This window comes from Leopardus geoffroyi, chromosome A1 (assembly GCF_018350155.1).
Source record: "Leopardus geoffroyi isolate Oge1 chromosome A1, O.geoffroyi_Oge1_pat1.0, whole genome shotgun sequence".
Classification (NCBI taxonomy): Eukaryota; Metazoa; Chordata; class Mammalia; order Carnivora; family Felidae; genus Leopardus; species Leopardus geoffroyi.
The window spans coordinates 222,333,013-222,355,225 of record NC_059326.1 but is presented as its reverse complement, the minus strand read 5'-3'; the positions used below and the strand labels follow the sequence as shown (position 1 = coordinate 222,355,225).

At 34.4% G+C, this 22,213-nt stretch overlaps 1 long non-coding RNA gene across 1 annotated transcript in view; it reads left to right on the top strand.

Moving 5' to 3' along the window:
* Positions 1-22,002, top strand: part of LOC123606162 — a 40,434-nt gene extending 18,432 nt beyond the window's left edge. The window contains exons 3-4 of the long non-coding RNA XR_006716142.1: positions 2,378-2,565; positions 21,827-22,002. This is a non-coding gene — a long non-coding RNA (uncharacterized LOC123606162). The remainder of the gene's footprint in view (positions 1-2,377; positions 2,566-21,826) is intronic.
* Positions 22,003-22,213: the final 211 nt, after the last annotated feature.

Here is a 22,213-nt window from a genome sequence, read left to right as displayed (position 1 = left end):
TATTATAAAGTCACAATAAAAGGGCATAAAATTAATACAAATATCCAATTTATTCAAGGTTTTTCTGGAATCATTCTGAAAGTGCTACAAGAGTTGGCTGAAAACCTGAGTTTATAACATCGGTTATTTTCTCAACCAACTTAATAACACCATTAAAGCTTTGTCAGTATACTTTCTGAAATCAATTCACCTTAACTATATTGCAGGAAATCCAGGAGGAAAGACAGAAAACATTTTCTATGCACTCATAGAAATAAGACAAAATACCACTGACACCCCTCCAAATCAACCAATTAATCACTCAGTCGGTCATGAAAGCTGTCCTGCATTCTCTCCATATTTCACAAATTGTTCCTCCATGAACTTGTTTGTGCCCTGATCATGAGCTCTTCATCCGCCCCATGCCTTGGATATCAGAGTTCAAGGGTGAGGTCCTTATCTTATTTGGTCCCCGTGCTTTTTGGAAACTTTTAATCCTATACGCAGGAATAAACTCATCTATTCTCTGAGGCGCATGTAAGCATATGCCCCCTGAATTATGAGTCATGTTAACCAAATTGTTAGCAATAAGCTCTTTTCCCCCAACTACAAGCATTTCAGTTTCACTGAATGATATTTATAATCTACTGACTTTTATCTTCTCTCTGCTTAAGTCTTCCTTTCTCCAGATCACCCATTTTATTAGATACCTGTTGCTCCTTAGCTTATTACAGCAAAACTTAGTGGGTTAAAACAACAAACATTCTGGGTGTCTGGATGGCTCAGTCGGTTGAGTGACTGAGCGACTCAATTTCAACTCAGGTCATGATCTCACAGTCATGAGATCTAGCCCTGCATTAGGCTCCCATACTGACAGCGTGGAACTGGCTTGGGCTTCTGTCTTTCCCTCCCTCTCTCTCCTTGCCACCTCACTCTCCAAATAAATAAACATTAAACACACATACACACACACACACACACACACACACACACACACACATTCATTATGCCATAGTTTCTCTAGGTGAAGAAATTTAGCAATAATTAGTTAGATCCTCTAATTAAGGGTCTCCCATAAGGCTGAAAGTCGGGAGGTTGGTGAGGTCTGCCATTATCCAATGGCACATACTAGAAGGATCAATTTCCAAGCTCACTCATGTGGTTTTCGGGAGGATATAACTCCTTGCTGGCTGCTAACTGGTGACATTAGTTCTTTGACATGTGGGCTTTTCCACATAGCATTTCTCAGCATGGCAGCCAGCTTCTCCTAGAATGAGAGAGAGAGTGAAACAGAGAGAGAGCTCCGAAGATGGAAGCCGGTCTTTGTGTAACTTAATCCTGGAAGGGACATCCCCTTGCTTCTGTCATAGTGTATACGAAAGAAGTGAGCTAATAAATTCAACCAGGACTCAAGGGCAGGGGTTTCCTCAAGGGTATAAATATTAAAATGTATGGATCAATGGGGAAATTTTAGAGGCTGCCTACCGAGTCCCTGAAATAATAATTACAAAACCCGCTGTTCCTTTGAAGTCACTAATTTAAGCACACACATCTCTTACCAATCTCTTATCCCCTTATCATGTATTAACAGTTCCCCTGCAGCTACTCTCCTATATCATTAAGACTTCCAAACCATTGGCACCTTTGCCTTCTCCCATTCCATGAGAGCCCCCCTGTGGATACTTAATCCTTATGAGCATCAAATGCCTATGGCTGTTCTCAACACTTGCTTCACATTAGAATCACTTGGGGGAGATTTTTAAAGTTCTGGTGACCTGGCCTCAACTAAGATTATACCAGTATTTCTGAAACTTGGTACTGGACATTACGACTTTACAACTGCTCCTCTTAGGATTCTTACATGCAGTCATATTTGGGAATCAATATGGGGGACTCTATGGCTGAATAACTTAAACACTCCATTGTCAGTAAACTAAAACAAGAATTGGCTGACTACCTCTCTTTGGCCAACTCTAACCCACCAGCTATTTTTAAAATAAAGTTCTGGGCTGCCTGGGTGGCTCAGTCGGTTAAGCGTCCGACTCTTGATTTCAGCTCAGATCATGATCTCACCGTTCCTGGCCCTGGTTTGGTTTGCACTGACAGTATGGGGCCTGCTTGGGATTCCCTCTCTCCCTCTCTCTTTGCCCCTCCTGTGCACACACTCTCTTTCTGTCTCAAAATAAATAAATAAACCCAAAAAGTTTTACTGGAAACCAGCCCACCTCTACATATCACCTATGGCTGCTTTTGCACTCAAGGTTGGAATGGAGTACTTGTTAGAGACTGTATGGCTCACAAACTGAAACTATTTACAACCTGCCCTTCACTTAAAAGGTTTGCTGATCTCTTACCTATCCTCTTTCACACCTTTATTTATTTATTTTTTTTTCACCAGCACGTTGCCAACCTTTTCACTGAGTGAAGTCTACTGTGTGATTTCTACCTATTTCTAATCCGTGAACCCTGCTGAAGAAAAGCACACGAGCAAACATATGAGTAATATCTTACAAGCCTCTCTACAAAATAAATCTCCCACCCTCTGCTATGCTAAAAGAAGAGTCATGAACAAGCTGATCAGTAATGGTAAGAGATCTGGGAACATAACTGTTCTTCATACGGTTTTAAATCGCACGTTTTTATTCACATGCCAAATCAACCTTCTGCATTTTATACCCTGTGTGATAATCCTTTCCAGGGTTTTTATGGTTTGAAATACTTTACATTTTGTTGACTTGACTCTTCTCCCCATGGAAAGATGACTGAGTTTTCTTAAAAAGAAAAGTTTACAACTGACACTTGTTAGAAACAGAAAGGAAGACTTTATTCAGGACTATTGCAATATTGCAGAGGCTATAACAACAAAGGGGACACACTGAACTCAATCCCAAATACACCAAAGACAGCTGGGAATGTTTGGCCAAAGAGTAGTTGATGAGATGTCAGAGGTAGGGGAATTCTTGTCAAAATGCAGTTTTGCTAAAGACAGGCCAAAGTGATTAAATATCAGGGGTGAGGGGATTCTAGATCAATTGGCTAACCATTATTCTTTGCTAAAACTAGAATTGGAAAGAGAACCCACAGGTTCCTGACTAAAGTTTGGACAAGGAGGGAGTCTTTTTTTTTTTTTTTTTTTTTTTTTTAACTTCAGAATTCTCTAAGTGCCTGCAGGGCTGAGGACCTTGTTAAGATACATGCATTCTAGAAGGCCTCTGAGAAAACCCTAATTAATTTCAGGAGACTTTCAGGATATCTCATTCAAATTAAAAGTGTATCACTTACTTTTCCTAACCCAAATAAGAACATTTGCTCTTTGCAACTTTAATTACAAAGAGGGATTAAAATGTCTAGTGCCTTTCTTCCCATTGTGATTAAAATATTAAAACGTGCTGCCGACATTCTAGTAGTAATATGGCATTACTTTGTTTCCAAACTATGCTTATAGATTTCAAAAATTAAATATATATTATTATATTAATAGCATGATATATTATTGCATTATATACATATGTATATATGTGCAACATACATATATACATATGTATCAACTTTATTAAATAGTCTCTACATTATTATTTTTATTATTTTAATACAAAAAATGGTAGGTACATTGGGAACTGTACATTTCTGGTTATACTCTAATGCCCAAGTTGAAATACTCAAATGAATTTTGTGGACACCTTTTCTATTAATGTGGACTAAATCATTATATATTTAAATACTACAATTATCCTGGATGTGACAAGGTACAGATGTGCTAATACAGCTTGCTACAGTACTCTACTGATGACTCAAATAACATAAATAGGATTCCCATTGCTACACAATTTAGCAAATGTTGAAAACTCTTGGAAGTTTCTGGAATGAGCAGGGTATATTTTTCCTTTAGTTTATATAGTGGTTATATTCTTGAAAATTTTAATTTATATTAAACCCTCCGAAAGTATCTACATGTAAAGATTTTGTTGCTTGACTAAATAGTTACAGATTATCACCATGTGGATATACACTGGGACATTTGATTGGGGGAGGCAGTGTAGGATTGCAGGACATCTGGCATCGTTGGCCCCCATCTATGAAATGCTATTAGTGCCTTCCAATCATTTTGACAGATGAAGCACTCAGGAATCTCCAAAAAGAGGAAGCTGGTGCCATATCCTTACTTAAGGACCAGATGCTTAGGAAGGCAAATCAAAATTTTAATAAGATGTCAGAAACCTGAATAAGACTGTAAAAATAGATTCAACCATTCTGTACACATTAAGTTCTAGGTGTAAATTATGTTATAGGTGCAGATATTAGTATGAATTTTACACATTTAACTGCTATTTTTATTTTCTATCCAAATGTTTTTTATCTAGTTCCAGTCTCTTTCCTGGCCCTCTTTATGATAATTCATCAAGAGCTGTAGCTTGATTCTTGTTTAAAAATATTCACAATTAATATGTGGTTTCAAAATAAGAAAGAGGGAGAGGGAGAAAAGAACATAGTTTATGCATGTTTTATGGTAAGCATGGCAGTTAGGTCTATTTCATATAAATGTTCTTATTAATGTCACACTAAAATTTTATACCTTGTATTTTTTAATGAAAAATGTGAGGTTGAAAAAAGTTAATTAACTCTTCTAAAAGCTCTTGGTTATGAAAAACGTAATGCAGATTATCAGATGTTTTGATATGAAACTTTGACATGAAATTGAACCTTTACCTAAATATATTCAGGTAAATATAAGTAAATCTATTTAAATTGCTATTTTAATTTTCAAATAAAATTACTTATATTGTATAAATTACGTAGGCATATATGTTTTTATTTTCTTCTTGATGATGTTTATTTATTTTCTCTTTTCAAAGGTAATACGGAACATTTTATAAATCATTCCACAATTACTACCCAAATGTAACATTAAACCCTTTTAAATGAAATAACAGCATTAAAAATATCCTACCATTTAACAATACCATATTTAGTTTATAATTAATATCCATAAATAACATGTTTTATGGAAATTAGTTCTAATATAGCATGCATATTTATATAAGTAGAGTCGAGATAGGCCTATGTGCGATTTCAAATTACTATCTTTGCAAACTTCATTATAATTAATTTCAAACATTACATAAAATCAAATTATGTATGGCAACATTCAATTATTAAAACTCCTCAGAAATTGTTTTGATCATTCTGTCGCTTTGGTCAGGACGTTTCCTAAAAACCCATACACTATCTGTCCTGCTCTAATGCAGTATTCAGTCCTAAAAATCAGCCGGCCATGCACATATGCAATAAAAATCATGCAGATACAGCATAATACACAAACTTTATCAGTGACAGATGGGGGAGAAAAAGATAGGAACCTAGCTAAAAATGGTAACACCTTTTAGTAGTGCCTGGGTGGCTCAGTCAGTTAAGCGTCTGACTTCTGCTCAGGTCATGATCTCAAGGTTCTTGAGTTCGAGCCCCACGTTGGGCTCTGTACCTACAGCTCAGAACCTGGAGCCTGCTTCGGATTCTGTGTGTGTGTTTCTCTCTCTCTCTCTGCCCCTCCCCCCCCACACTCTGTCTCTCTTTCTCTCTCAAAAATAAATAAACATTTAAAAAAACCTAAAACTAAAAATGGTAACACAGTTTTACACATAGTAAATAGTTAAATAAATACTACAGTAATTATGGCACTTCACCCTGAAATTTCCTTATAGAAGTGGATCGTGGAGCAGTTACAGCTTGTGAGTTATGACGTAGTGGAAGGGAGATTTTCTGTAATGAGATTATTGTATTCCCCAATATAGGTGGACATAGGTCATGACACACAGTTAACTGAGGCAGCTGGTAGATGTCTGAGTTGTACCCATATACACACACACCATGCATTCTGTGTGTTCCTGTGTGCCTGATTCAGCAGGGTGCATTTTTCTGCATTCACCTAATATTTCCTTAGGTCAAAATCTCATATGAGCAAACCCATCTCGACATTATGCTCTAATTGTCCCCAAAGATATCCATCCTGTTGGAACAAATTCACATTTCAAAACAGGCATTCTAGTAGAGCAGGCTATAGTTTAGAAACTAGTTTTATTTGCTTCTATAATTAAAATGTTCGATTCAAAAAATGTAATTGTTATTTTTTTGTTCTGCCAATCTTTTTAAGAAAACAAATATTTACAAAATTACTTGGTGAAGCAAACATATTCTACCAACTATATTGACACATGTTATTTCAGTAATTTATAATAGTGCATCTTTGTTAAGAATTTTCAAATACATTTGTAATTACTAATAGTATTGAAATAAATGATAAAATGGTTAAGAATTACTTTGATTTTGTCACATTAGAAAAAATACATATATGTTTTATTTTGTCACCTCTTCTTTTCTATATCATTTTCTGGAGATAATTTATTTTCATAAGGAACTTCAGAGAATATATGCTAGAATTTTTTGTTTGTTTTTGTTTTTCTTTCATTGGCCAATGGTCACTGACTAGATATATTAATGTTAGGTTGTACATGATTAATTCAGTGACCATAAGAGTAGGTTACTCGTTGGATTAATGAGATAAAAATACAAATTGGTATAATTTATAAAATCATATCTAAAATTGTAAGATATATTACCCAATAAGCTTTATTTCTAATGATAGCTATTTCCCACAATAAACTAAGTTTCATTTAGTGAATCCATATGTCCATTTATATGAGTTGAACCAGTCCCTGAAGTCTTTTTAGTAGTTAATCACTTATTACTTGAGGAAAAAGTACTTCTCAGTATATTAAAAGATATAAAAGACATAATTGAGCTCAAGCTCTGGTTAAAAAAAAAAATATATTGTTTTCATGATTAAACTTTCTTCCCTTTTTGAATTTTATAGCCATATAAAATGACATTCTTTACAACTTCTGGTAGACCCAAATTGAGGTAACTTTCCAGTTCATAATAATTCCTTGCCCGGTTTCTAACAATGGCCACAGACTCATGATTCTCAGCCTGACCCAGTGCCACTGCCATTCACTCCTACACGACCAAGGCTGACAAATCTCTGTAGCCATGGCAGGCCCAAGACAAATCAACCAGATTCATTCTTTATAGGTTTAATAGTGAGGCTAAGAAAGGAAAAGAAGGCATCCTTCCCCTCTGGTTTGATTACTGGTGGATTTTCTTCCTCTTAAGAAGAAAATTAAATTGTCCAACAGTAGGACAGAATGATGTTGCACCCATATGGCAACAGACATGAGAGAGCCTTAGTCATGGTGAAGCCCTGACCCGATTACAGTCTCCAAGACAACACCTTCCAGCTGCCCTACTTTTTAGAGATCCTTTTTGGAGCCTTTGATATCTCCCCTATTTTCTCAAAAAGTCTTCATTTAGCCTAACAGTAGAGTTTGGCTACAGCTGTTGGGTGAGTGAAAGAGCCCTAACAATGAATGCTGCCCTAGGAAACCAGTTATTTTCATTTAATTTTTTTTTAAATTTTTTTTAACGTTTTATTTATTTTTGAGACAGAGACAGAGCATGAACGGGGGAGGGGCAGAGAGAGAGGGAGACACAGAATCGGAAGCAGGCTCCAGGCTCTGAGCCATCAGCCCAGAGCCCGACGCGGGGCTCGAACTCACGGACCGTGAGATCGTGACCTGAGCTGAAGTCGGACGCTTAACCGACTGAGCCACCCAGGCGCCCCTATTTTCATTTAATTTAATTCAGATGGCTTAATTATGAAGTAGATATGGTGACTTCAAAAATGCAGTGAATAAGCACAGATGATGGCATAAAGCCCAAGCATTATCCTACCGATGACTTAGAAATTGCAAAGGAAAATTTTAAGTTTGCTATATCTGAGCGACAAGATGTAACTTAGCATCAGTAATAATGGGACAACCCGGCATGTGCTTTCTGATATGGTAAATAATACATCACTTACGAAATATTCTTGCAAAATTGTTTAACATAAAGTAATGAAGCCTGTGAACCTAACATCCAGTAAGGTTGCAAAACAGGCAAGATAGGGGCAAGTTACTTAACACTAACAGGAAACGATCAAACAAATTCAGGATGTAGAATATCCTACTCAATAATAACAACTGATCTGAGCTCTCATGAAGTCAATATTGCTTAAAATATTGTTAAGGAGACAAAAGGATGGGGTGCAGGATGACTCAGTTGGTTAAGTGTCTGTCTGACTCTTGATCTGGGCTCAGGTCATGATCTCACGGTTTCTGAGATGGAACCCCACTTGGGATTCTCTCTGTCTGCCTCTTTCTCTCTGCCCATCCTCTGCTCATGCTGTCTCTCTCTCTCTCAAAATAAATAAATAAAAGATTATAAAGAGAGAGAGAGACAAGGATATAATGAACTACTGACCAAATGTGAAGTAGGAAATTGCGCTGTTCTTTAAAAATCTGTAAAAGACAATTTTAAGTAACTGGTAAAAAAGTTGGACGGAGATTAGATATATTAGCTATGAGTATAGAATTATTAGATTATATTATAGAGTAATTATTACATGTATTGTAAAGGGGCAAAGGCAGGGAAAATATCCTGGTCACTGAATTCAGTAAGTAAGTCAGGTTAGGCTTTTTTAAGAGTTTTATTTGAACTTCTATAAGAAGGATAAATAGAAGTTAGTTATCTTGTTAGTTGAGCTGTCAGCACAGAGCCCGAGGCGGGACTCAAAGTAACCAACCGTGAGATCACGACCTGAGCCGAAATCAGGCGCTTAACTGACTGAGCCATCTAGGCACCCGAACCTAATTTTTCTTAATTAATTTTTAGCATCATATGGAATGGAGTCACTAACTATCCTTGATAAAAATCTATTTCCAATGAAGTTAAAATTTGGATATCTAAATGTCTGTCTCCTAAGCCCTTTTAACAATACAATTGATTGGGCATTGAATTTTTATTCTACATAAGTAGAAAAAACTAGTAAGACCAAGGTGATACTTAGAAAAAGATATTGGCAATAAACTAAGAATCATACTGATAGTTCAGGTCTAAAGAAAAAAAAATCAATATGGTAATGTCTACATAATAGCCCTTCCCTGAAACATGAGGAAAATGCATATTTGTATACAGATGAGTCTGTGCAAGAGAGTAAGAAAGAAAATTCAGAAAATGAATTACAGACTATATGGCTGGAGAAAATATTATTTGTAGAAAACTTTAAATTCCAAAAGGGGTAAAAATCTTGTTTCCCCCAAAGAACAAATTAACTAGTATTCCTTGTTTTTAAACTCATAAAGAAAAGTTCCTATATGACTATAAAAATCCACATGGGTGTTGCCTAGGTGGCTTAGTAGTTTAAGCATCTGAGTCTTATTTTCAGCTCAGGTCATGATCTCATGGGGTTTGTGGGATCGAGCCCCGTGTCCCACTCTGTACTGACAGCATAGAGACTGCTTAGGATTTTCTCTCTCTCCTTCCCTCTCTCTGTCCCTCCCTACCTCGTGCTAGCTCTCTCTCTCAAACTAAATAAACATTAAAACAATCCACATGGTAAGTGAAAATATTTCTCTCGATACATAAAATAACGTGTATACCTAATACTCAAAGACAAAACTGGAAATCTTCATCTTCATACAATTATAGGGTATGTAATTTATGAAGGTCATTCCCTACAAGAAAAAAAATAACAGCAGGAATACCTCAAGCTGTAATTTAAGCAAAAGTTTAGAGAAGCACACCCAGGAACACACTGTAATTAAGATTGCCTCTGTCAAAATGCAACCATAAATTAATTAAATATTTGTATTCATTCATTAGCAAATATTCAGCAAATACTTTCGCCCACCAGGCACTGTGCTGGCATCAGACATACATTTGCAGAAAGAGAAATTGCGTCATCGTACTGGACTTAGAGAAAATAAACACACACATAAATAAAATTATTCCCAGTTATCAAAAATGGTTCACAGAATACAAAACATGGCCTCAGAAAAGCAGTAGAGGAGACCACTTAGAAGAGTAGAGAGGGCTTCACTAAGGCAGTGCCATTTAAGCAGTAGTCTGAGATGTGAGGAGTTGGTAAAGAGAAAATGAAGTTGGAGGAACAATTCCTCAAATCGGACAAAACTTGGAATATTTGGGAAATTAAGAGTTTGCCCCAGGAGCATCTGGGTGGTTTAGTCAGTTGGGCATCTGACTTCAGCTCAGGTCATGATCTCAAGGTCCATGAAATCGAGCCCCAAGTTGGGCTCTGTGCTGACAGCTCCAGCCTGGAGCCTGCTTCCGATTCTGTGTCTCCCTCTCTCTCAGCCCCTCTCCCACTCATGCTCTGTCTCTGTCTGTCTCTTAAAAATAAACTTTTAAAAATAAAAAAAAGAGTTTTGTTCTGTAAATTAAAAAATACAGATAACTCAAATTATTCATGGCTTTGTAGTTTGAGACGTAGAGTTTGTATTTCAAGGGACATTGGGATCCATTGAGTGATTTGAAAAAGAGGAGTGAAATGGCTAAATTTCCACCATAGTAGGATCTGCTGGAAGGAGAATGAATAAAGAGCACGGGAGGTAGAAGCAGGGAGAATATTTTTGGAGATTAATTTTCCTTAGACATCAGCTACCAACCTTCCTCATGTTTTCTCATTTTAGTAGTGATGTCATCATCCTCAATTACTGAAGCCAAGATCCCAAGGGTTGTCATTTTTTTCCCTCTTATGAATTAAGTTGATGGTTTCAGACAGAGACAAGTAGGCATGTTGCATATTATTTAGGAGATTAAATCAGTAGACTTGAAATGGATTTGGCAGAGGTCCACAGGAAAGTGACGAATCAAGAATGGATTCTAAATTTCTGGCTTATGCAAGTGAGTGAGTAATTACATCATCCAAAGTGGACTATTACTAATGCATGTTTTAAAATACAAAAGCCAGGGGCGCCTGGGTGGCTCAGTCAGTTAAGGTCCTGACTCTTGATTTCAGCTCAGGTCATGATCTCATGGTTCATGGGCTGGAGCCCCACAATGGAACCATGCTGCGGGTGCAGAAGTTGCTTGGGATTCTCTCTCACCCTCTTTCTGCCCCACCTCCACTCTCTCTTTCTCAAAACAAATAAATAAACTTTAAAATATAAAATTAAATACAAATCTACACAAAAGTGAGAACTGGAATGTAAAATATCATAATAATGACATTGGGTTAATGGATCACTGGTTCTTAGAAATATTTGTAAGTAAAGAGGGTCTCTAGAAATTCAGTATGTGTGCTGTTCACCTATTCCCTAGACCAGAAGATGTCCATCTCAAATATAATCTTTGAGATTCAGAATGTATCGGGAGAAACAACAAAGAGGAAAGAAATGAAAAGCAAGGGAAGACAAAAGAAAAAGAACAGAACAGAAAAAGGCAAGAAAATAAAAGAGAAAGAATGAGAAAGGATAAGAACAGAAAGACAAGAAAAAATGCAAAAGTTGAAAGAAAAAGAATAGAGACAGAAATAATACTATATATGATATATATGATATATATGATAATTTAAAACATTTTAAATCTGGAAAGTATTTATCTCTGACTTGTTTATTTTAATTCAAGGAGCCCCAGGCAATAACTCTGCTAGTATAAAGATGATTGCTAAGAAGTAAAACACATTTGGAAACAACTACAATTTTGAAAAGGCCAACATTCTCAAGTTACTCAAAAGTGACAAATAATTTTTCCTTTTTTTTTTCATCCCCTGACATCTTATAACTACACTATTTAAAAGAAAAAACAAAGTATTTTCTACTGATTGTATGTCAAGAAGAACCATGACCTTCTGGTATTATCCACACTAATATTGTATAATTTTACCGCATATTTTCCCAACTATTCACTGGTGTTCAAAATCCTGTGTGCTCTAAACAAAGTCACATTGGTTGACATTATAATCTTGCCATGTATATAATACATGTCTGATAATGTATTGACTGAATTTCCAAGTAAAATACATTTGTCAGAAGTTTTAGCTTTTATCTCCAACACTCAATCAACACATGTTTCTATAATGTATTATAAACTGTATAAATATTATGAAGTAATATTATAAAAGATATTTTAAAAGTTAAAAATAACACAGAAATGTCATAATGGAAACAAAATTTCACTTCCTTTTTTTTTCTTCTGAGTTTAAATTAGTTTTCAAAACTTAAAGGTGATATCATACACAATAGTTTATAAGGATATATATTCTCAGTTACAGAGTTACGAGAGAAATCATTTACACTTGTAGGTTAGTTATAGTAGTTAATTCACATACTTCCACTTGTTTGCTAAAAAGAGGCTGTCAGAAATTACAAATGACAATGAAACCTCTAAGAAAAGAGTGTCTTTGGGGAAAACAATTTTCAGAGGCCATGATTTTGTAATGGTTCAAATTCACATTTCATCAGATGAGCTTTTCCATTAGAAATTTGCTCGTAAGACACAATTTCCATTTGCATTTTCTCCAATGGGTTTTTTACAAAGTGTTTAAAATCCTTTAGCTATGTTGCAACCAGCATTATAGTGGATAATAATTTCAATATCTTAAATTAATACACCATAAAACCTGTGATAAAATTTGTGAAAGTATCATGAAGAAAATATTACCTTGCATTTATTTGTATTCCAATGGTACATATAAATGTCATTGGTATTTTATATATGTTGATTGTTAAGATATGCTGAATGTTTTGAAACTATAGACAAGTAGGACAATTTATATGTTCTAGTTTTTAAAGATAACATTCTTTCCTTCTATCCTTTTTTCTCTATCACTTTATCTTGCTTTTATATAAGTACAAACTCTGAGCATAGGGGACAGTTATTAATTCTCATAAGCTTTTAGTAAGGTATATGCCTGAATGTTCACAAAATAGATAATATGATATTTTTTCATAAGAAAAAATATGGAATGTTCATATGACTTCCCATGATTTTTATACATTATGAATTTGCCTAAACCATGCCTGCATTAGGTATAGTAGGTTCATGGATATATAACATTTGCTCAAATATTAAACTGTCTGAAATAAAAATACAGGTATTTTTGTATTTTAGAGCATATGATACCAAGATTAAACACTTCCATCATGTCAACTTTTGAGCAAACAGCTACAAGGAGGTATTCCAATATGAATAAGAAGCTAAGATAAATGTAATTAGTAATAAATAGAGCCTCTATCTAAAGTGTTACCATAAGCCGATCATAAGTATTATTGGATAGATAGATGATACAGATATAGAGATAGAGATAGAGATTGAGATAGAGATAGAGATAGAGATAGATATATTCAAGAGAATTCTAAGGGTCATTCTATAGTGTCCAAAAGAAGAATCAACTTGTATCATCAGATGAGTCTTAATAACTCTCACATGAGTTAATATTTCCTAAATATGAGGTAATATCTGTTTAAAATATCTTTCCCAGGGATATTTTTAATTTTTATTTGTATTTGTTTTTTTTAATTTTGTTTACTTTTATTTATTTATTTTGAGAGAGATAGAGACAGCATGAGTCGGGGTGGGGGGTGGCAGACGGAGAGGGAGACAGAGAGTCCCAAGCAGGTTCTGCACTGTTAGCACGGAGCCTGATGCGGGGCTTGAGCTCACAAAACCCCAAGATCATGACCTGAGCCGAAATCAAGAGTTGGCCACTTAACTGACTGAGCCAGCCAGGTACCCCTGTCCCATGGATATTTTTAATTAAAAAAAAAAATACTTTATTAGATATGACAGTGGGCCAAGAGTCAAGAAGTTAATATTGTGGTTTCTTCAGTGACCTTAGATAAGTCACTTGGCAAGAATATAATGATTATTCAAATGGGTTGTTGCACTATCTACTTCACAGAACATTACAAAGCCACATAGAAGTATTGATATATGATAAACAATATTGACTGCATTGTTCAATAATTAAATAAATTAGAGATCTCATCAAATATTTTTCTGAGAGGCTATCATTGAACAAAAAAGTAATGGCTAGCACTTGACATCATGTAATTTTAATGTAAATCTTTATAAGGGCTTTCTGGAAATTTGCATAGGAGAATGGAATCACCTGGCACACTTCCACTTATAAGCAGGAAAAGTAGTTGAATTGTCAGGTGATAGCCTTTGGAGGCATAATGGAGACTGGTCCATCCCCAAATCAGTAGGTGATTATTGATGTTCTGTAGGGAGAACTCCCACTTTATAATTTCCCTGCTCAGACTCATTCCTAAACAGCATTTGGAACTATCGACGATTTTGCATTGAATTACCGACCAACTGCTGAAACAGATCTCTTCTTAAGAAAACTCTTGTTGTACATAGTATTCACTATTTCCACTTTGTTATTTTAAGGAGACCACAGAGTTTAGATAGGTTAGTAATACGTAATAATAATTTACCAAATAGATATGGAAACTCTGTGTCCTTAAATTTTCTGAACCTCTAAACTAAGTTATCAGATCTATAAAGGTGTTTTAAATCAGACTGCCAAGATGAAGGAAACAATAGAACTTGCCCTAATGCAAAGGAAATTATCATTATCTCTCTGTCGGTTACTCTGGATGATGAGAGAAATCTATCTATAAACATTTAAAGAGAGATTTAAAAAGAAATCCCTCCAGGAACCACTCTAAAGGTTTTAAGAGAAAGACTGCTGAAGGAAAAAAAAAAAAAAAAAGATTGAAAACAATTGGCTTAGCTGTTCAGAGTAGACAGAATGAAACAGTAATCTGTCATTGTGCGGGTAGACAAGATGCTGGAAAATTGGATAAATTGGAAATCACTGGAAGGCAGCTATTTTGTCCAAAAGTGCATTAGATATCCAGGAAAAATGTTATTAGATGGTGAACAATTACTACTCAAAAGTTTCTAGCTGTTTGGAATATAGAGTTATGTATAGTCAAAAGATTCTATTATTATTATAATAAATAAATCAATCTGAATCTAAAACAAAAATGTCTTCTAAAATACATGTTTTTTTCTTACCAGAGTGATAGTTTAAACAATATGTATTTGCCTATGCTTGTGAATACATATGCAGTAAAGTAACCAAAATTTTTCTCCTCATCTTTGTTAATTTAATCCATTAAAAATTCAGACTATTGGGCTTCACTCCAAAGTCTATTAAATCTTCATTTTAATAAAACCCCAGGTTACTTATATACTCATTATAACTTGAGAAGTATGTTTCTATATTGTCTTGAGTGTCCAATTGATGGCACAAATTTGTCACTGTTGACTCCTTAATTAAAATTCTTCAGTGACTTCTCTGAAGCTTAAAAAGAAGCTCCAAGTTGTGGAAACAAACTGCATTTAGGTTTATCTTACTGTTTTCACTATCCATTTCCACCCAAAAGAAGAGAGCTTATTTTTGCCAACTCAAGTTGCTTTCATTTTACTTTTTAATATTTTTGTATAAGTAAATTAAAATAAGAAATGGACATATGAATTGATTTTATTCTAATATTTAAAAACAGTCATTTATCTCTTGAGGTCTAATTGACATATAACATTATTTTAGTTTCAGGTGTGCCACACAATGATTTGATATTTTTATACTCTGCAGAGTCATTTAAAGTGATGTTTTAAATCAGACTGAAAGATGAAGGAAACCATAAAGCCAAACTTTAAAACTATCTTCTAGGAGTAATCTTTAATCAGTCTGAAACAACTGATCCAATCATATACCCCAGTTTTAATCACATTTCTTTTCTCTCCTTTTATGCTGGTCATATTTTCAAGGGGACTCAGGTTTTACCAACTGTAGAATTAAATATGTGGTCTGTGCTTTATTTCTATCCAACTCAACACTGAGATCTGGTTCAATACTGCGCTTATCTACAAAATCTGGACACCCTTTCCTATACTCCATTACCAAACAAGTCACTAGAAAAGCATGGGCAACTTAGAAAGCTTTTTTTTTTTTTTTTAATGTTTATTTATTTTTGAGAGAGAGACAGAATGCAAACGGGAGGGCAGAGAGAGAGAGAGAGGGAGACACAGAATTGGAAGCAGGCTCCAGGGTCTGAGTCGTCAGCACAGAGCCCAACACGGGGCTTGAACTTATGAACCATGAGATCATGACCTGAGCCAAAGTCAGACGCTTAACCGACTGAACCACCCAGGTGCTCCAGAAAGCCTTTTAATGTGGAAAGGCTTACATTTCATTTCATGTCTGCCAGTTCCTTTTTTTTTTTTTTTTTTACTATAAATTGCCTAATTTACATATTTGACATTCTAGTATTAATATGTCTATAAAAGTCAATAACAGTGCATCCCAGCGCCCTCTCAGGCTTTTATCAGTACATTGATGCATGTTTAATGCAATGTTGTTATGAATTCTTCTTTGCACATTGATATCAGGTCCACTTTCTTTTCACTTTCTTTTTTCACAATATGTCTCAATATATCTTCAAACATATATTTTTTTAAGCAATGTGAATCATATAGTTTAAGGATGACTTCTCCCTTGTTAAATTTTGATTTACATCTCTTTTAGGAAAATTATATGGTTTGTATTTATTGTGAGAAATGACGTAGAGCTTTTACCTTTTACATAAAGCTTTTATGAGCTTACAAACAACACTTTTAATACTTGGAATTATACTAGCTGCTGTTTTTATTTAAAAAATTTTTTTTTCAACGTTTATTTATTTTTGGGACAGAGAGAGACAGAGCATGAACGGGGGAGGGGCAGAGAGAGAGGGAGACACAGAATCGGAAACAGGCTCCAGGCTCTGAGCCATCAGCCCAGAGCCCGACGCGGGGCTCGAACTCACGGACCGCGAGATCATGACCTGGCTGAAGTCGGACGCTTAACCGACTGCGCCACCCAGGCGCCCCTGCTGTTTTTATTTTTAAATGGAGCTTCATATATTTAATTTCTTTCAATATTTCAAAAAATAATTCTCATTTATAATGTAAACAAGTAAAAGCACTAAATGCACTAAGGCTAAGCATTAAGAAATAAATTATTCTCTTGTTTATATTTTAATCTGTGGTAAGTCCCATAATACTATAATACTGTAATCATATATCTTTGCAAAAATATTTTGAATTCTATTCAATACAGTAACCATAGTTTTACTTAAATTTATGTAGTCATAAATAGTACTTTCAATCATTTTTTTAATCTTATTTTTTAGTCCCTTATTTTGGTTAATGTTATTCACATGTTCCTTTTTTACCATTTATTTTTTTTCAAATGGAGATATGATACTTTTAAAAACTTTCCATCTTTACAAATACAGAACAGAAAATTTTGTATGAAAATATTTTTCAAATCCCAACAGAGAATTCTTCCAACCTCTAGATGTTAGATTAAAAAAAAAAAAAAGTTTAAGGCTATTCAGACATATTATACTACAGAAATCAAAATATTAATCCTGCGTCATTATTGTAGATATATTTTTGTTATCATTGTATTTTAAATGTTATAAGATATTTTTAGAAAAGGGTCTATTTTTATTAATGTAGTCAGAAACCTAGTTCACATTCTGATATACAAATTCAGCTATGTTAAAAAAAACAGCTCATGAAATTTTCTTTTATATTGTCTCTGCTTGTATATGAATAGTATTTAAATCTCTTAGATTTTTGTTTTTGATGTGCATACTCGTGTTTTATTCCATCCCTCTCATATTGTATATCTATTTCTCCTGTTCTCTTTCTAGTTCTTTTCATTTTTTTCTATATTGAAAAGTTTCTAAAGTTTGTATTCCATACTGTAGACTTCATTTGCTGCTCTATCAACTCAAAATTGGAATTTTAACAGTTTTAAAATTATATTAATGTATTTTTCTTTTTAAAAAATTAATGTGCAAAATCTCTTAAAATACTCACTAATCAGTTCCAGCTTCTACCTCTGTGAAAAGCATTAGAAGTAATAAAATTTTATCTTTTGTTTTTAATTTTTTGAACGTTTATTTAATTTTTGAGAGACAGAGACAGAGCATGAGCTGGGAAGGGGACAGAGAGATAGGGGGAGTCACAGATTCCGAAGCAGGCTCCAGGCTCTGAGCTGTCAGCACAGAGCCTGTCGTGGGGCTCGAACCCATGAACCATGAGATCATGATCTGAGCTGAAGTCAGCCACATAACCGACTGAGCCACCCAGGCGTCCCGTAATAAAATATTATCTTAAATGAAAAGTAAAATCACCATTTGAAAAAAAAATCAGTCTCATTTACCAAAATAACAATGTGAAAGGACAAACATATAATCATGTACATAGAAGCAAAAAAAAAAAAAAAAAAAAAAAAAGTCAAAATTCAGCATTAATTTCTAAGAATTCTCAGCAAGCTAGGAATAGTAAATAGCTTCCTCAACCTGTCAAAAGTCATCTGTAAACATTTCCATTAGCATCATACTAAATTATGATATGTTAAAAACTCTTCACCTGAGATTTTTTTTTTTTAACCTGAGATTAAGAATAAGGCAAAGCTGTTCCCCTTCCCTATTTCTATTCAACATTGTCCTGAAGGGATTAACCATTGCTATAACAGTGGAGAGTAGTTCAGTGGCCATGCACTAATCAGAATTAGAACCAAAACTGACTATAAAGGAGGGCAGAATATGTAACCCCATAATATGCCATTTTAGCATAATTATTATTTTGAATTAAAGTTACTCACAAAACAGCCAGTGCAAGAAGGACACTCTGACCATTCTTTGTCTTGGTAAAAGTAGGAAATAAACCTTCCATATGAAAGGCACCTTCCCTGTACCAGAAAGGTAGAAAACATCCTTACTACGGAAAATAGGAAATTTAAGGCCAAAGAGGCTATGCCAACAAAACTTGTTAATACCTCACTAATTTACCACCCCATACCCCAACTTCTTTGTTTTATCAGTTCTTCACAATGTTTTTTTTTTTTTTTTCTGTCTAAAATGTAAAAAATCTGCCTGCTTGGTTATTCCCTTGAGGCTTATATTTTTGGTGGGGCTCCTATAAGTACAAAATTAAATTTGTTTTTATCGTGTTAATCTGTTTTATGTCAATTTAATTCAGCCAAAGAACCTAGAAGAGAATAAAGGAAACATTTTCTGCTCCTACACCAATAACCAGACATAGCAAGAACAACAAAAAGAGAAGTCAGGATAAAAAGAGAGAAACAGGAAAGTAACAAAGGTGGATTCTATTACTTTTCTTCTACAGGTAAAATGAAAGGTATTCTTGTATTTGAGCATCAATGGCGTTCACTGCTTAGGCAACATAGTAGAATTGATTAAGGTAGGTGATTCCATTTGGTCCTCTTGGTGGACCAAACTATACAACACAGTATGATTTAGAAAGTCACCATGTAAATGTAAAAATGTTTATATGTCAATACATATTAATTCATTAGTGAGTGAAACATTAGGATGGTGCTGTGGTTTGAATTGTGTCACCCCAAAATACACTGAAATTGCAACCCTCAGTTTCCAGGACTGTGCCCTTATTTGGAAATAGGATCTTCATAGATGTAACCTGGTTAAGACGAGACCTAATACAATACGGCTGGTGTCTTTATAAGAAAAGAAGAAGTATAGACATGCAGAGGAGGAGGCCAATGTGAAAGCTCAGACATTCGAAGGGACGCTTGTGTGAAGAGAGTAGAGATTAGAGGGATGCATTTACAAGGAGCATCACGGATTACTGGCAACATCAGAAGCTAAGAGGGAAGAAAAAAACAAAGATGGGAAGGATCCTCCCTTGGAGCCTTTAGGGAGAGCATTGTCCTACAGATACCTTGACTTCATATTTCTGCTTCTTTACCCCTCTGGGTCAATTTCAGTCAACTTATCTAAGTCCAGGAAAGTAAACACCAAAAATACTATTTCGTAATACCATGAAAGATATCGTTTATTTAAGGAGAAATGACACATTTATTATTTTGAGTCTTTTCCAAGAACATATTTCTCTGCCTCTGTTCAAATCTAAATGTGTGTCATTCAGATTGTTTTCCAGCTTCCTTCATAGGTATATTACTGGTCAAGCCTACACTTGGGCATTTGAGTTAAGTTTAGTTAATGATGGTGTAAGTGTGGTCTTCGAATATTTCTTCTAAATTTTCTACTTCATCCTGAGTGTCCTATCAATGCCATTTAACAAAAATGATACTTATATATAGTATTAAATAAACAAAATTCAAGTGAAATCAAAGCAAGAAGTTACTATTAAGCTATTCTGGTTTTTTCTTCTTTTATTTTAGCTTTTTGCTCATTTATATGGCCATTGCAATGATAATTATATCAACTATTGGAAATGACCCTCCAGGAGTATTACTACTTTTTTCCTGGCTGATTGATATAGCTTTATTTAATAATATGTTGTCTCCAGTGTTTTATCTAATAATATAACTCATCTCTTTCCACATTCATATTGAACAATCAAAGCACTGGTCACAGTAATTATGTTATTAATGTGGGGAAGTCACAGACAATAAAGCTGGTCAAATGAAAATACAAGAGGAAAAGGAGACCCTACTATCAGCCCCAAAGCTCCTTAAAAACAAGCTTCAATAAATCCAAATTATGAGACTATAATTATCACATACATATGGAGGAAATGTACCTCCTAGATGAAATAAGATCCACTGGAAAGCCAGAAGAACATTGTTTTTATGTCACTTTATATCTCATGAATTCCATCAGTTTATATTTAAATATGGCATTCAAGAGAAAGCAAAAAGAGGGGTACGATTACACAGTACCTCCCTATAAACTAATGACCATGATGATTAATTGCAATAAAGCTTTTATAATACTTTCCAATCTCTTTAGTTGCTTGATTACCTTATAATGGATTATGACGGTCAGTTCAGGGTTTTACCAATTACACTATAGAATGGGCCTTTATTTGACATTTGCAGTATTTTTCTTTCTTACATTTTTTTTTTTATGGTCAAGACTTTAGGGAGGACAAGGCCTTAATACGGTATTATGTATGACTACTCTGAGACCAAGGTTAGGCAGCCTAATGTTGGAATTTGTTTGACAAAAGGTAGCTATTTAAAATTGACCAACAGTGAAAATTAAAGAAGATAGACAAAGAGATAGGGAAGAGTTTTGAATGGAAATCCAAATATTTTTTGAGCTTTAATGAATATTGAACAAGTAGAAGATGTCTATGTGTATAATTTTATAATTCATAAACTACCTTTTACTGATCTGGTAATAAGAGAGCGGCATATTTGAAATGATGCAGAAATTCTCGATTGTACCTGGAATACACATGCACATACACACATGATCATATATAAAAAAGAAGTAACAGCTCTATGGCGGTACTAATGACGATGAAGACAGTGCTAATGATATGCATGGAACCATCTCTCCTTATATATAATATGTGACTATATATATACATATACATATATATATACTATATATACATATATATGTATATATAGTCACATATGAGTGTGTGTGCACCATTGCTATTAGTTGTGGGAATGAGGCTGTAAAATAGTTCCTTTATTATTATTTGTGAAATATTTATTTGCTATAAATTCATGGAATATGTACTTATCGTACAATTTATCTTGGATATGGCAACTTGTTCCCTAGATTCTTTTAAATATGAGGTTTTTTCAGTCATATATTAGAATACAAAAGCAATTTTTTCATGCTACAAAATATATATGCTTTCAGATATATTATCCCCTCATTTCAGATGAAGAAATCAAAATTTCTGGCAGACAAGTACTTTCCAGTCTGAAAAACAAATGCAACAGTGACTTCGACAGAAGGTCAATTGCTCACATATGGAATCAGCATAGGACTATATGGACATTTGTAAACAATGTTTATATACTGCTTTTAATTCCCTAGAGAGAAATATGAAATTCAAGCAATGATTCTATTTTTATTTCCCGATTTGTAATTATGAATCTCTAGCAGCTTATTTTTATTTTTCTGCATCTTAACAGTTTTACCTGAAGCTGCAGAGAATCCTGTGAAGAATGTATAATCATCGGCATTTTGCTTACTTCCACACCAACAGAAGGAAATGTACACGTCTACGCCCTGAAGAATTGACTCTGTTCTGTAAATGACATATGGGAGAATCCTTTTGGAAAATAAATACTCCTGTTTTCATGCTGAACAGATTTTTCATTTAAATTCATGACAACATATCAAAAACTTTGCCATAAAAATACAGAGCAATCAATTGAAGTAATATAGGATTTAAGTAATAAAAGACTTAAACAATTTAACAGTTCTCCCATTCACTCAAAATTGAAATTTTAGAGAAGATGTTTCGGAATATGTTGACAGAGTAAGCACACTCCTCACATACACACAGCCCGCTGATT